A 16939-nucleotide genomic window follows, 5' to 3' on the forward strand; every position below is an offset into this window, starting at 1 on the left:
AGTTAGCCTCTCAGCAGCCTGTAAAGTGTTGCTACTTCGGTCTCCTTTTCTCAGTCTGAGAGGTTAACACAGATGAGTGACATCACTAACAGTCCTGCCAGAGCTGTCACACTACTCCACTATGAGCTTTGCCTGATGTAAAATACTGAAAAAGATGATGGGACAGCTTCTATAGTTGATTGACCTCAAGGAAACAAACTATATACTCCATTTTTCCAACTAAGAAACTCTGCAGGACATGCAGTAGATGTTTTCTAACCACAGGTCTACCCTCCTGTCAGATACTCTACCTCAGCTATTCCTGCACAGCATAAAACTTCTTGCCCACATTTTTTAATCATCTTGAGTTTGCTGTGTCTGGTGAACTTGCCAGAAGTTACTGATAGTGATATTATGTCAAATATAAAAATCCAGTTGAGGTCACTCCAAAGAGAGCTTTCCCCTTGCCCAGCCAGATGGAGGTGATCCATCTGAATTTAAGTTGTGATAACCATTTTTTTCCTGAATAACAACCACTCTTATCAAAACAACAAATAATTTATTTATTTATTTTGTGTTATATAGCCTTCTTCAAAATGGGAACCCCTTTTATTAAAACAGAACAAATGGATTAGAAGTTACAAGAATGGACAAAAAAAAAAAAAAAAAAAAAAACTTGTATCAAAACCAGGTTGGCAGAAGAACAACAACAACTTTTCTGTCCTGAAAACTTTCAGTGTGGCTCTTTTCTCTTGTTTAAACAAATAAATGTGTCCCAGTTCTGCCACTATACTAAAGATAAATCTGAGCTAATCGCTTCACCAGCTGCCATGGTATACATTTCCACACCACAACTCCCCCTTCAGGGACTGTTGAGTCCCACAAAAACGTCTCTCTACATCCAAGTAACTAAGTGGAAGTCACTGCCATCATCTCACAGTAGAACTAAACCTCACCTGGAGCTACCACCTTTGTTCTCCTCAAATGGCACTGATTGGTCCAAACCAAATGTTATGGATTGAAGCTTTTCAAGATGTATTTGCCTGACGACAGACACAGAGTCCAGCAAATCCATTGGCTTTGCAAGGACAGTGCTGTCTTCCTAATCACTGGAAATTTTGCTTGTGTCACTTCTTATAAATACAGCTGGAGCTATGCCATGGAAGTAAATACGGCTACTGATATTTTAGCATGGCTCTACCTTGGTAGCTAACACCTGCCAACCATTATACTGAAGACATGGGTCTGATGTCTGATGTCTTTTGAGTTTATGAGTACAAAATGGATTGTTTAACTTGATGGCCTAGGTGTGTTTGGTATGGTGCAATGGATAATGCTCTTTTTTTGTCATTTTTAATGAACACTGACAGCTTAAAAGTGTTATACAGTCTTTCTGGCTCTTGCTTAGCTGTTTTCATCAATAAACTTAAAAAAACTGAAATAGCCCAAAGCTTCAAAAGTTGAAGACGTCCCCCTTTGAGCCACAGTCAAACTTATAAGGCTCTAAATATGTCATCCCACCTAACATACCATTTTAATAAAAGCACTGCATAGAGAATATTTAACATCAGGTGTTTATCATTGGCTCTGAGGAATCTTGGTGACAATCTTTTCCCCCTCTCCCCTCGTCATCATATCCTTTTTCGTCACCTATGGGTGTCAGAGACTCTGGTGAGTGCTGAGCTTTCACTTTGAACACATCCAGCTTCTCAGGAAGCTGGCCTTTGTTAAAGAGCTCAGCAGCCAGGTAGGAGAATAACAAGTTGGTTGAAAAGGCCGCCAGCATGGCGATGGTCCTCACTGGAGAATGTTGGACGTAAACACCGTCTTCAAGAGTGCATCCTGGGAAATGTATGAGTGGTGCTAGCCCAACTGATGGCTCTCCACTTAGCAGTCTTATCCCCAACCCTACAATCCAGCCCAGAATAGCTCCGTATGCATTGGTGATGTTGAAGAATAGAGCACAGATGAGCTGAGAGAAGATCAGTATATAGGCTGCATCAGACCCAAGGAACACCATAACTACAATACTTGTTTTGGAGATTGCTAAGTGTGGTACCAAGCAAGCCCCCTGAAACCACGGCAGCACGGATCACCCACTGGATTTCTCTCTGAGAGGCCTAGATCAAAATGAAACAACAAAACAGGTGCAACAAAGTTCAGGACTCCGGTCTGTTATTCTTGAGGAGAATCATAAATTTGTTTAGAAATTTATTTATGTGTTGTTTTTATCTTTTTATCTCACCTTTGGCCTTAGGAGAGTCACGTAAATGTTAGAAGTAAAGATGGAGGCAAAAGAGAGCAGAGCAGAGTCAGCCGAAGACATCACAGCAGCAGCAATGGCTCCAGTACCAATGATAGAGATGGCCATTGGGGTAAGGTACTGCAGGGAGATAGGCAGGATCATGGCCCCCTCCCCACGCTCCAATGGAGAGGGAGAACCATAAGAGGTAGCGTTCCAGTCTGGCAAAAATAAAACAAAGATATGGAAAATTGTTAAACTATGAACTTTTTAGTATGACCACTGGAAATGTTCTTGAAGTATTCACAGACCACAGCAATAAGAGCTCTGAAGCTGCACAGACATTCGTATCAAGTATCTTTTAATCAATACTTTGTCAAATTATCCAATCAGACATGATGTTAGGGAGGAAATCACTTTGGCTGAAGGAACAGGCTAAGCATGTTTTTACTTTAATCTTGCCACTTTTCCAAACTGAGGGTCCTTCAATCAGAATATAGATATTATGTACCATAAAGACTTCTAAATAAACCAGATGAATACGGTGTTGAAAAATTAACACTAGACATGAGACTAGCTGTTGGTGTAGCTATTTAAGTTTTTCTCTATTCTTCATCTCTGTGTATTAATTTAAAGAAAGATTCTAGACCAATTCTTTGTAAATGGTCTTGAGATAATGTGACTTAATTCTACACGAATAAAAGTTCACTGACTGATTACCATTCAAAGCAGATTTTAAGGCATCCATTTACAGGTGCATCTCAAAAAATTAGAATATAATGAAAAACTTTTTTTTCCCTATAATTTCATACAAAAAGTGAAACTTCCATTTATTCAAGATCGATCAGATACAAAGTGAAATATTTCAAAAATTGTTTTGTTTCAATCTTGATGGTTCTGTCGTACAGCGCATAAAAGAAATAAACTATCTCCAAATATTAGAAAATTACAAAACACCAATAAAAAAAGGAATTTATGATTCAGGAATGTTGACCTTCTTGACACGAATGCTCATATATTCAATCAGTACTTGGTCATTGCCACTTCTGCACAAATTACTACATCTGTGGCAAGAGCCAATCAGTCCGTGGCACTGCTGGGCAGGGTTGCCAGGTCCACGGTTTTCCCGCGGAATTGGGCTACTTTTAACGTACTGCCGCAGGTAGATTTTGTTGTCCGTGGGTTGAGCAGACCCATTTTTATGTCTTGTCAGTGGCACAAAAAGTGGGTATGCACTATATACGGCGCATGGGGGCGCCAAAGCGATGGGGGTAATATTATTTTGAGTCAGCATTTTCTGTATTTAACAGCTGTTTGTGCATGTGTAAACAATATGATCAATAACAGAGGCACGTCACTGATTAGACGCCCCTCTGCTCCTTCACCTCCCCTCCTCTCGCTCCACACACACATACTATAGGCACTCCAGTGCACGCCCTCTCGAGCACGCGGGTGCTTTCATTTGAATCGTGGCTCTTATGAGCCTTACTTGAAAAAAAAAAAATCCTCCCGAAATCCTCTATAAAGGTGAAAACTGTCAGCAGTAGCCTAAAGACTGCAACAAGTCATATCAATAAATCTAAGTCCACACAAAGAAGATGGACTTTAACTGACTTTAAATGAAAGCTTATGTATTATTACCGTTGGGTTTGCCCAGGATGGAGGAATGTGCATTAAAGAGCGCAGAGGAAGTCCGCTGACGGCGCGTCTCTTCAGTAAGTCCATAATACCTTCATAAAGGTGTGCTGCCTTGTGTTGGAGCTTCTAATGCCCTCGTTTTAACACATTTCTTTAGTCATTTCCTGCCAATGCTCTCCCATACTTGTATTTTATGATGACTTTTGTGATGCGCATCTTCATCAACGAGCCAAACACACACGGATCACATCTTAAAATAATGTAAAATTGAGTAAAACTTGTCCAAATGTGGGTGTTTTATTTGAGCTTTAAAGCACTAATAATAAATACTGTCAAAAGGGCAGAAAGAGAAAAATGAAAGCAACAAACTAGCAGAACAATTTGTGAGGGGCAGCTGCAGGTGTGAGGCAGGGCCGGTTTTAGCCATTTGGAGGCCCAGGGCAAAGAAAAAACATGGGCACCCTCCCCCTTTAGCTAAAAGTGTCAAAAATTAGAGGAAAAAATTAGAAAGCATCCCTTTAAGTTAACGGAGTCACATAACTAAAGTACACGTCCAAATATGAAATATAAATATCTAGACACCCATAATTCATCAGCTCTTTGAAAAGCTTCTCATAATAGGTAGTTGCACCCCTGTGTCTTGTGTATGTGTATTTAATATCTGTAGCAGAAAAACTACTCTATTTACACTCTTTGAATTTCAGCATTGGGCTTGATTTGGGCTAATTTTATCGGTCATTGGATTGGTTTTGGGCTAGTCTTTATCTGCCATTGGGTCTGGTTTTGTCACACAGACCTGGCAACACTGCTGCTGGGGTGTTATGAAGCCCAGGTTTCTTTGATAGCAGCCTTCAGCTTGTCCAATGTATCCCAGGTTGTGGCACATCATGCCCTGTGATGAATCTTTAGCGCTCTACATGCCTGAAACTCATGACTGCATGCAGGTTTATTATGGGAAAGAAAAACCTTCTTGAAATTCTTATTTTGAGACGCACCTGTAGGCTACATATAATCTAGATTGAGGACAATGACTGGCCATTTCTTGCAAATGTTGAAGAAAAAACAAAGCAGCATTTGTGTAATTCTGTGCCAAAGTGGACTTCATGCAATGCAACATTTTAAAAACTTTCTTCTTATAGATTAACAAAACAACTGACTTGTTTTTTCTTTTACAGACATCTTTTGAGTTCACCACAATCCAACTGGTGTGGAGAGAGTTAACATGATTACTTGAATTTGAGTTTTGAAGTTGTCCTGAAAAACATGCTTGATGAGCTCAGACTTCCTCCACAGTTTCCACCTAGAGTCTGTCAGAAGAGCACAACAGCAGAGATCAAATGGAGGAGAAAATATTATGGAAGAGCATGGAGTTGAATTCTGATTTAAGCTCTTTCTATACAAAACTTAGGATAAAATTGATTCTTTATTTCCACTAACAACTTTTTTTTTTTTTTTAAGAAAAACTCTGTAAGTTAAGAGTTTAATAATATCAAACTTACACTGTAGTGTCATCCCACATCAAAAAATGTCATTATCAGTCAAATCTCAAAATTGATTTTAAACTTGATTGAAATATAGCTAGTAATGCATGATGTGGACATGTGACTTAGTTTCTCTTAACTCAAAATCAAATTTTGGCAATTCAAAAAATAATATTGCTCATCTGTCACAAAATTCCAAAAACCCCCCAAAAAAACAAAACAAAAAACCACCACTTTTCCATAAACATGTTATTTTTTTGAGGAACTCCTACCTGTCGAAGCAGCCACAGCACCGATCAGTATGGGAGGAATTCCAAATATCATGATTGCAAAAGCAGCAGCAAAGCAGGTGATCCTTGCTGAGGATGAAGACGCTGCAGACAGGATCCTCTGATGAAAAGCTTGACATCCAATGTTTCCAAAGGCCTTAAAAAAGATCATTCACATTTAATCAATTTCCTTCTCAGGGGGGATTTACTGAGATTACATATTGTACTAATATGGGATGGACAATCTATTATTCCCTCTACCCTCTCTGATTTAGTTTCTAGTCATACAAATCATTTGCGCTAATACTATCAAAGTTCATACACATCCATCAGTTGTCCTGCAAAGTTAAGACTTAAGGCCCATTTATGCTCAACGTTAAATACGGACACGGATGGAGCCTTCTGTTCGTGCTCGCTTTCATTTCGTCCGTATTTCTGCATGTTTCCATAAAGCTTATGGATATGGGCCAAATGGAGCAGTACCACCACAAACTGTGGGAGCAGTGTTGCTGTCACTACCTGATATGTAGCTCTAGTGAGACATGAAGAAGAAAAAGGAAAAGTTGAAGAAAAGTTGTGCGAGTTAGTTAGAAATGCTGCCTCCGTTTTTGTCTTTTAAGCAAGAGGTACATTATCAATACTTCCTCCACAGTCACCATGTTTGTTTTTGAGTTTGTTGTTGTCATAACCTTTTGACTCTGGGCTGCCCCCCCTGGTGGATGTATTGGTTAACATCCATGCCAACGTCCAGGACGCATGGAAGTATGTGAGCAGTGACGGTAACATCGTTTGAAAGGGACGTATACATTTTCGTACGTAAAGGGAGTATAAGTGAGCCTTTAGCCAGTCAACACAGACATCCCTCTGTGTCTTCCCAGGTTAGATGAGATATATATAATCCCTCCAGTGAGTTCTGGGTCTGCCCCAAGGTCTCCTCCCAGTTGGATGTGCCCAGATTTCCACAGGAGGCAACTAGGAGACATCCTGATCAGATGCCCGATCCACCTTAACCCTTTAGTTAAGACAGCTTTTCTAGAAAATATTCAATTTTGATATCAAGATTTCAAAAGGCTTTAGCTTGAAAGTGGTTAGAGATAAAGCAGGGTTGCCAACTTTGGGTTGCTGGCTGGAGTGAGATTTTTGTTCATTATGCATGCACGCACTCAATGATGGCGACGTATTCGGACTCATTTCACCATTAGGGTTTAAAAAGTATGTGTCTTACACAGGCCCTAACACACACATACACACACATACACAAATAATAGTAACAATTATTGAAGGATATGAGTGTGATAAACAACAATTTACTGTGCTTCGTTATTTGCTAGCAAACCTTGAATAAAATAGATATGGACCGCAGAGGCCATGCTCACAATGCCATAAATTTAATTGGGGAGAAAAACTTGTTAGGTTGGCCACTTATGAAATCTTAGATGGTGTTGTGAGCTTAGTTCACCTGCGATGGTCTCATTTCTGAAGACTGTACCTGAGTCTCATGATCTTTATCTTCCCTCTCTTCTGACGATGTCCCATTCCTGCTGCCTCTGTCTGCTAGCGCCAGTCCCTCGTCTCTTCCTCTCTCTCACCTTCTTAAAGTATTTCAGTATGCTCATCTGCAGTAACACAGTTGGTAAGTCTTTCTTCAAAACATACATGGTTGCTACATAATCAATTGCACAGAAAAACTTACTGCTACCGGAGCAAAAGAGGACGTTTGGTCACATTAACATAAGCTAGCTAATGGTTAACTGTTAGCCCATTCAGCTAATATCCTTTGTACCTTACAGAGCATTTATTCCAGCAGTACTCAACCTTAGTCTACCCAGGAGCCACATTGTCTTAAAAATACTATTGCAAGAGCCACAATCCAAAACATTTGATGATCAATCTATCCATAGTTGAAATAAAACAGTGAATTGGTGGATTATTGTGTTCAATGGGATGAAATACAGAAAAAGGTCTTTATAGTGTCAGAAGAAAAGATATTTCACTGATAATAAGCATATGTTTGTATTTATATAAGCTCCACCTGGACTAAAGTCTTTATAAAATATCAGAATGTGCTGACTTAAAGCTATAAGGAGCTTTTCAAAGAGCTGATGAATCATGGGAGTCTGACGCAGACTAATTGTTTACCTTGGTATAATTGCTGCTGCGATCTGCCGCTGTTCTGAAGTGGCTGGACGTCAACTCCCGCCCAACTGTACCGTGATTGGCTAGTTATTTACAGGCCTAGGGCCGTTAGCTTGAGCAGCCGTCCAGTCAACACCGGGATAAACATTGCCCATCAATCAGAGAGTAATGTGAGAGCGCCAAAGCGTTTGATTCTAGCGTGAGAATAGTTTGAGTGGCGTGTGAGCGTGAGACAGGAGGAGAAAGCGTGAGTCACACGCCAGAAGTGTGAGAGTTGGCAACCCTGGATAAAGGCATACTGCAAATGAGAAAAATCTTCAGTATGACCCAAAGTTTGTGATGGGAGTAAATTCACTCCTCTAATTAGCATATTCTGACATCAACTGTAAACAGCCCTGCTGACTCCACCACCATTGGCTATGCATTTTCTCCCATGGCTTCTGCCACCTCCGTTGCTACTTCTGTCAACATTTGCGGTGTTTTGACCACCCCTGCTACCCCCACCGCATCCCCTCCTCGGCATGCGCCAATTACTCCCACCCCGGCCACGGAGAGGAAGAGCATCGGCTTCGGTATGTGCTGCTTGTGGACTGTCATGGCGCACAGACTCGCTTTCACTGCTCACAGACGCACCATCAGTTTCGGTCTCACCGGACAACTGAATGTCATCGTCAGGGGGTGAATATTCCTCTTCGGTGAATATACCTCAACGGTGAACAGACCTCCCAGCATTGTGAGTATTCTTGCTACAATTTGCTCTCTTTCTCTCATCTTGCTCCGACTACAACCACTACTACCACTTCCTCGTCTCCTCAACCAGGCGTACGTCTTTCAAACTCTAGCTCTCTAAAACTTTGAATAGAAACACACCCACAAATGCTGCTCAGATTGAAGTTACTCATGTCCACCATCTCCTGGTGTAAAGTAGTACAAACATTAGCATATTTGCAGCTTTAGCCTGTTTAATTCAGCAATGTTGCTTGTCACAATCTTGCGACTTTGATGCTTAAAGAGTTAACTGACTCCTTCAACGTAAAGGAGCAGCTATTTATATTGAGCTCCTTCAGGATATCCAGACTCCTAATCCTATCACTTAGGTTCACTTAACAAGCTTTTCTTCCCTGAACAGAACCAGCAAACTATGATCCAAAATTCAGCTGAAATCCATCAGTCTTATGGCTCCAGATCACAACCACATGTGGAGAAAATGCACAAGCATTGAGGCCCTGGCTAACTTAACTCCTGTTTAAAATTATTACACTGTCGTCAGGTTAAGTTTTACAGGATATATTAAGTAATAAAAAATGTTTATTTAGTCCACTAAAATAATCAACTCTTGAAAACCCATATACAGTGCTTAACAGAGTTATTAGACCACCTGTCATATTTGTCTCAAAGACCATCCAGCATCATGAAGTGCTTTAATGCAGACTCTTTCATTTTCAGTGAGCTCTCCACCTTTTACCATTTTGAACAGGAATGAGGGATTTCAAACTGAATTCAACCAAATTTGAGCCGGCTCACTGGGCTTCTCTGAGAAGTCAGAAATCAATCAAACATAACATTCAACCACTAAAACTCATTTTTATGTTCAGGAATGCAAGTAAATAACTATAATTTGACATATTAATCAAAAAATATTAATGTGCTTTACTTTTTTCAGTTTTTTTGTAAATCAATAAATTTGAAAATTCATGGATAACAATAATAATTATATTTTAGCATTAAAAATATAATTTCAGTTAAAGAGCTTCTACATATTGATGTATTAACCGTTGCAGAAACACAAAAAATGATTTTGGTTATTACCAATGCTGTTAATTTAGGGCAGCTGTGGCATAAACCTTACTTTGGTTAGGGTTAGGGTGGTCTAATAAATTTGTTAAGCACTGTATGTTTACTATTGGGTTCTCCAGATTTTTTCTCAAGTTTTATTTTTTCTATTCTGGAAACATTTTCAACTCTCCTGATTCACAATTCTCTTCAAACTGAAAATGAAGTTGATCACATCAAATACAGTTCTTTACTTCATGCTCTGTGGTTTTTTAATAAAAGACGTAGACAGACAAGTTTCAATGTGCAGCATTTGATTAGGAAGGATTTTCTCACTTAAGTAAAAAACACGAGTATTTCAGAAGTTTTAAATGAATTCACCTCACAGAGGGCAACTGGCAGCCCAGGGGCACATGTAGCTCCGCACATCACTCAGTGCAGCCCCCAATTCAACTTCAGATACCAATAAATAATAAACTTATAGAAAACAGGAAAAACATCTACCATTAAAAAAGAAACATTTATCTCATAATCTTTCACGACCAATACATGGTTTATTTTTTTTATTTTTATTTTATTAAAACAATTTTAAACTCCTTTCCAATTTGATTTTTTTTTATTCATTTTTAAAATCTCAACTAATAATTCATTTGAATTCTTTTTTTCATTTTCTTCTTTAACTTTTGTGGGGTTTTTTTTTAGGTTTTTGATTTGATTATAAATGTGGTATTTTTAATTTATTTACTTCTTAAAATCTTTTTTCATTTTTTCTTTTAATTTTTATTTTGTTTAAAATATATTTCCATTTTTTCTATATTGATTTATCTTTATTTAATATTCTTAAATTTCTTTGATATAATTTTTTAAATTTAGTTTCTTTTCTATTTTCAGTAGATTTTATTGGCTGCAAGTTTTTCACTAAACTTTTTGTATCCATCACTAAATGCACTTGTGAAAACAACAAATATGCAAGTAAAATAACATTGCCACTGCACTGAAAAAAAAAAAAAATTAAATTTATTTAATTCTGTGTCTTTTAATCAAATCCAACAATGTAAAATATCCGGCCCTTCGCCATTGACATTAAAATTAATGCGGCCCTCATAATACGAAACGTTGCCCATCTCTGCACTCACCAGAAATAAGAAAGTATCCATCCTTGTCCAGCCAAGCTCTCCGTCCACTTTATTAACCCAGGGAGCTTGAAAGGTGTTGTTCCATGCTGTCTTGGCAATGTCTTCTGAGGAGGGATTTAGCATGACAAAAGGAACACAGACCCACTACAAAGAAACAAAACACAAGGCAGAAATCTACTGTAGGTTCAGATGGGAATGCAAACATCTGTTAACATTTTTTAATAGTCATAAAAAAAACCTACATACAATCTAAGACAACTGAAGCCAAGCTTGTTAGGCAGACAAAAATAATTCTGAAAAAGTTGGGACATTGTGTATAAATGTAAAAAAAGAAAAAAAAAAAAGAAATAATAGTGTGGTTTATATAGACAAGATATTTAATCTTAAAATTCTAGAAACATTCTGAATTTTATGCCTGCAACATGTTCCAAAAAAGCTGGGACAGGAGCATGTTCACTGTTATGTCACCTTTTCTTTAAGGACACTTTGCACATGTCAGGTGACTGAAGGCACATATTGTTGCAGAATCAAACATGGAATTCTTACCCACGTTTGCCTGATGTACATCTTAAGTTGAACAGAATTACTGTGTTTTCAACGTTGTATTTTTTTGCTATATTGTGTGCTATACATTTTTAATAGGAGACAGGTCAGGACTGCATTGTCAGTCATGTTCTTTTACTGTGAAGCCATGCTGTTGTAGCTCGTTCTGAATGCAGCATGATATCGTACTGCTGAAATAAGCTGGGATGTCCCAGGAAAAAAAGAAAGCACTGTATTGATCAAAGCATATGTTGCCCCAAAACCTGCATGTACATTTCAGTATTAATGGTTTCTTCACAGATGTGCAGGTTACCCATGCCATGAGCACCAATACATGCCTATTATGTGTCTTTAATGATCCTAATGGGTCTTTTCCTCTTTAGCCCAGGGACACATTGGCTAGTATTTCCAAAAACAATTATAAATGTGGACTCTTTGGACCAGTGCACACTTTTCCACTTTAGGTTGGCCCATCTCAACCAACCTAAGTCCTTCTGGATGTTGTTAATATGGTTTTCAATTTGCACTGTAGAGTCTTAAGCCTTAACTTTCTTGTGTGTGCAGCAATATGCTCAGTTAACTGACAAAGGTTTTCCACAGTGTAGCCCAAGTCAGGTAAATCTATTACAGTCATTTTTTTTCTTTACATCCTAAGTAAAAGTAGAGCAGCTGTTTAAAATTGAGAATTTCCAAGGGATGCAGAGGAAATCTGGTTTAAAGCTGTCTTAAATTTCACATAAGAAACAGTTTAAAGTAGAATTTTAGCATCCTCACCAAGGTGATGAAGATGAGGGTGATCTGTATGATGTCTGTGTAGGCCACAGAGTAGAGTCCTCCCAGCAGTGTGTAGATTATTACCACTGCAGCAGAGATCCAGACGCTCATGGTGTAAGGCAAATCAATAATCACATGCATAGTGGAGCCTGTAATGATCACATTTACATGTTAATGCAAGATATAACCGAATTCTTTTAAGACTTAATAGTCTGAAATTTGATGGGTTTTATTAATCTTGACTGTGTGAAAATCGACCAGTTATTGATACACAACATACCTAAGCTGATTAGTGTTGAAGCCACCCACAAAATGTCCATGAAAAGTGAAGTCAGAGACTGAATGGCCAGAACTGCTTTCCCATACTTGATCTGGAAAGGGTCTAACATGGTCACATATTTCTGATCTCTCATAGGCTTGGCAAACACAATGCCACCTTGAAAATGAAACAGATTAATAGATTTACATACTGTTAGAAAAATACATACACATTCAGAAAGTTTGGCTAGAACTCTGGTCAAGACTTTCTCATAGAATTAACATTCCATGTGTATCTGGATGTACACCAAAATGTAATTCTTTTGAGTAGATTTTCATGATTTTTCAATTCATGCCTAATTGCACTAGTTACCTTTGGAAATCAGAATTTTAGTGATTGTTTTTAATTTACTAAGTAGCCTTGTCCCATCCTACATCACTGATCCTAAAACCCAGAGCTTTCCAAACTTTGGCCCAAGAGCCTAATGTGACCTGAAGTCCATTTTTGATTGACAAATTCCAAAGATAAAACGAAATCTGCCCCACTTGAGAACATGAAGCTTGTGCTTGACTGAACTGTACTTCTCAGTTTCAGTACAAGGTGGTGCTACCATACTAATTTGGTAAACATTTTACATGTCATATTTAAGTTTTTTCATGACTTAACTAAGACAAAACTGCCATTTTTACACATATTGGCAACCAAAATTTTAACACTATTTTTATTTATATTGTCAGCAAATAGCAGAACCAATGGCGTTCCAGGGTTGGAGCCAGTTGTAGGACTGACAAGGGCTCCCTGAAATCTGACTGGCCACCACAAATGACTGGCTGTTTGCTTTGCCAGCAAGGCTACCAATATGGAGGGGATAAAGCGGAGATCTTTCTAGGGCCCAGCCACATTGGGGCCCATGAAGGTCAGCAAAATCCTAGTCCTCTATAAAATTAAGCTGTGATAACCATAATTTATTTTTGACTTAAATAATAACCCCTCTTATCAAAGACACAATTTTTTATTTTTTTATTTTTTTGCTGCACAAACAGAATTTGTTTTTTATTGTTAACAATATGGATAGGCAGGCTGAACATAATGGATAAGAAATTAATGTTAGACTTCATATCTAAGCCATGATTTGCACAAACATAAGGATGACAGAAAATAAAGTAGAAGAAATTGAGACACCTTTAAATGAAAAAAAAATGAATGTGAAAAAAAGACAGGAAAATGGGCAAAAAGTGGAAAAAAAATGGTTGCAAAGGGCCAAATATAAGTGAAAAGAGTTAAAATTGAGTTAAAGTGGAAAAGGAGCAAATAAAGGGTACAAGTGGGAAAAAAAGGCAAAAAGAGCAAAAAGTAGCTAATAGAGGTTCAATATGGCAAAAATGTGTGCAAAAGTGCAACAACTTTGATAAAAGTGTCAGAAATGGGTGAAATGTGTCAGAAATGGGCAATGATGGCAAGAGGGGGTTTAGTGTGGGAAATATGTGGAAATATAAGTGTAAAAAGCAGCAAAAATGTGTTAAAAGGGGCAAAAAAGTGACAAAATTTTCAAAAAGTTTTAAAAATTGATTAAAAGTGGCAAAAATTGGCAAAAGTAGCAAGATGGGCTAAATGTGGCAAATAGGTTTTGAGAAGTGAAGACTAGAACTTGCAAGGCCTAACTATGATGACAAGGCAAGAGTGATGGACTAAACAGACTTTGCTGTCTTCAGCTCATTTACTGTTGAGATGGAGCAAAAGCTCGTATCATTTCTAGGACACCATCCACTCATCACATCACACCCATCCTGCAGCATCCCCATCACATACCGCATTCAATACAAAATCCTGCTCCACACATACAAAGCCATCCACAACCTCGCCCCTCCATACCTCTCTGACCTCATTAACATTTCTATTACATACCCGTACCCTCCGATCCTCTTCCTCTGTCCATCTCTCTGTCCCCTCTGCTCGCCTCGTCACCATGGGGGGCCGAGCATTCAGCCGCTCGGCTCCCCAGTTATGGAACTCAATCCCCCCTGACCTCTGCAACACTGACTCCCTACCCCTCTTTAAAACAAGACTCAAAACTCATCTGTTCAAACTCTCCTACTCCCTCTGATCTTTTGCATTGTCTACTGTATTACTGTTTGTTTTTATTCTTGTTTTTATGCCTGTTTTAATGCACTTTTTTGTACTTTATGTAAGGGGACCTTGAGTGTCATGAAAGACGCCCTTAAATAAAATGTATTATTATTATTATTATTATTATTATTATTATTATTATTATTATTATACATTTAGACAAAAACACCCTAAACAACCTCTACATGTGGTATTTGTTATTTTTACCCTCACTCCTAAGTTCTACATGCACATGTCCTATTCAAACATTTAATGGTTGTTGCATACATACCAAAAATAAATGAAAAAGAGTTAGCTGTAATCATCAGCACAGCAGAGGTCAGTCCCAAAGAGGGTTTGTAAACCATCTCAGCTGTACCCATAATGAAGCATCCTCCAATCCACGTGGCTTAAAGGATGAAAACAGACAGACAGGGAAATGAGTGCACAGGAGAGATGTTTGAAACATATAAAAGCACACAAAAACAGGCTATCTTTATACTTTGAGTTTGAAGCAAAGTAGGATCAATGTTGAAAAAGAAACCCTGAAAGGGAACGAACAAAGCTCTGAATTATAATTTATAATATGAGCTTACTTAATGGACAAGGAGCTACAGGGTTTTCCATATAATTTGTGTTTTGGAATTACAGGCCAATTAGGAATTGTTCCAATGACATTATCATATTTTCACATTATAATAGCTGACAATAAAAAAGAGCCATTCAGCTGAAAATTAACTTTATTCAAACTTTGTTCATTGGTATGTCACATAAACAACTAATCTCCATCTTTAAAGCCAGGCTTTAAAGGTTGCATGATTTAAAACGGTTATTAAGCCTAGAATCTTCCCAGCATAATACAAAATGAATTCATCACCTGTCATTGTGAAGATTCCTACCACCTTTTTTATGCCTCGGTTTCCTAGCAGAGCCATGTCCATTTTGTTGGCCGCACTTTTGCTCTCTTCTCTCCTGGACTTAAAGGAGGCCCAGATGCCGACTCCAAGAACCAGCAGGTAGAAGACAACCATCGCTATCACCCCTGGGATACTGACAGCCATGCTGAATCTCCTGTAGAATCTTGGGGAAACAAGCAAACAAAGGGTCAAAAGGGCTGACTAGAAATTACTAGAATTTCTTCTCTTCTCTTCAATTCAAGGGAAAGACATAAAATGCAAAGATTGCAGGTCAATTTTAACTATTTATTTTAACTACTAATCATCTTGCACTAAATATCACTTCAAACATGTAGGCTAATGTAGTCTACATCTTATCTAGTCATGACTCAAACGTGCTAAAAAGCACTTTTTATCAAATATTCATGCATGTTAATATTCTGTCACATCCCCCTTACTTCACATCCTATTGCTACAGTTCCAAGATAAAAGAAGCAGTTTGATAAGCCTGATCTATCTTTATAGTTTGAAAAAATAATTAAAAGTACAAGACTGGATTTAAAAAACTGCAGTTTATTTAAATCATTTCTCACCCTTAATCACCATTACAAACACTTAAAGAAATCTGCTTGTCAATAACATGTTTGCTTAAACCGCAGGATATTTTTGTCTGAAATCATTTTGTGGTTGGTTTTCATGTGGGCTGACAGTTTTGGATACACTCAGACATTTCCAAGACCATCTCCATCACCAAACTGCACATTTATTAGCCTTTATATGAAATAAACTTTTGAGAAAAAAGTCCAAACTCTTTCAGAAACAGTGGATCTTACACACTGAGTTCATGAGCTAAAAGAGAAAGAATCTCTTTTGCCCCGTTTAAACGACGTTTTCGAGTGAAAATGCAAATGTTTTGTAGCGTTTTGGCTGTCCGTTTAGATGGCAATGGCCTTTTGGTGCCTGAAAACAGAACTTTCTGGAAACGCACTCCAGAGTGGAAGTTTTCCAAAACGCCCCCATCTCTGTCTCTGTGTAAACAGGGAAAACGGCACTTCCTGAAAACGAACATGCGCACTGCAGCTGAAGTAAATATCCATGCGTGAGTAGGCTTATAGTGCATACGTGTATCCCCAAACAAAGATGGCCGATACCGGTGTACTGTTTGTGCTCCTCACTCTTTTGAATTTAACTGTACCTCTCCAACAAAGTGTTGATTTACCTCACCATCACTTGGATCAGTGGAGATGTATTTCGTGCCTGCACAATATTCTGACTCGACCCACACGCTGTCGAAGGGCAGCCCGTAGGTGATCGAGGGCCGTATTGGTTGAGTCAGAATCTGGTGAGGCACTAAAGTCACACCGCCATCTACTGGCCTGGCATGTACACTACATCATTTTTGGTGTTTCCCGCAGTCTCGTGTGAATGGAGATCATTTTGAAAATGTTGCCGTCTGAATGTGGAACTTTTTGGAAATGAAAACAGAAAATGAAGCAAAACGTTGTCGTATAAACGGGGCCTTTGTTGTTGAATGTAATTCTGAAGTATACGTAGTTTTACATGTTCATCAGTACAAAGCATTTTGCAGAGACAGGCAAGAATATTGATTGATGGTTGTTAGCTATGGTCTGCACAGAGTCTTGAGGTCAAGACTCTGTGCAGGCCAGTCACTTTCATCCACACCAAACTCTCTCATCCATGTCTTTA

At 38.4% G+C, this 16939-nt stretch overlaps 1 pseudogene; it reads right to left on the reverse strand.

Moving 5' to 3' along the window:
* Positions 1-1546: 1546 nt before the first annotated feature.
* LOC121511232 lies at positions 1547-15397 on the reverse strand (annotated as a pseudogene).
* Between the last annotated feature and the right edge of the window lie 1542 nt (positions 15398-16939).

Source organism: Cheilinus undulatus, linkage group 6 (genome assembly GCF_018320785.1).
Source record: "Cheilinus undulatus linkage group 6, ASM1832078v1, whole genome shotgun sequence".
NCBI lineage: Eukaryota > Metazoa > Chordata > Actinopteri > Labriformes > Labridae > Cheilinus > Cheilinus undulatus.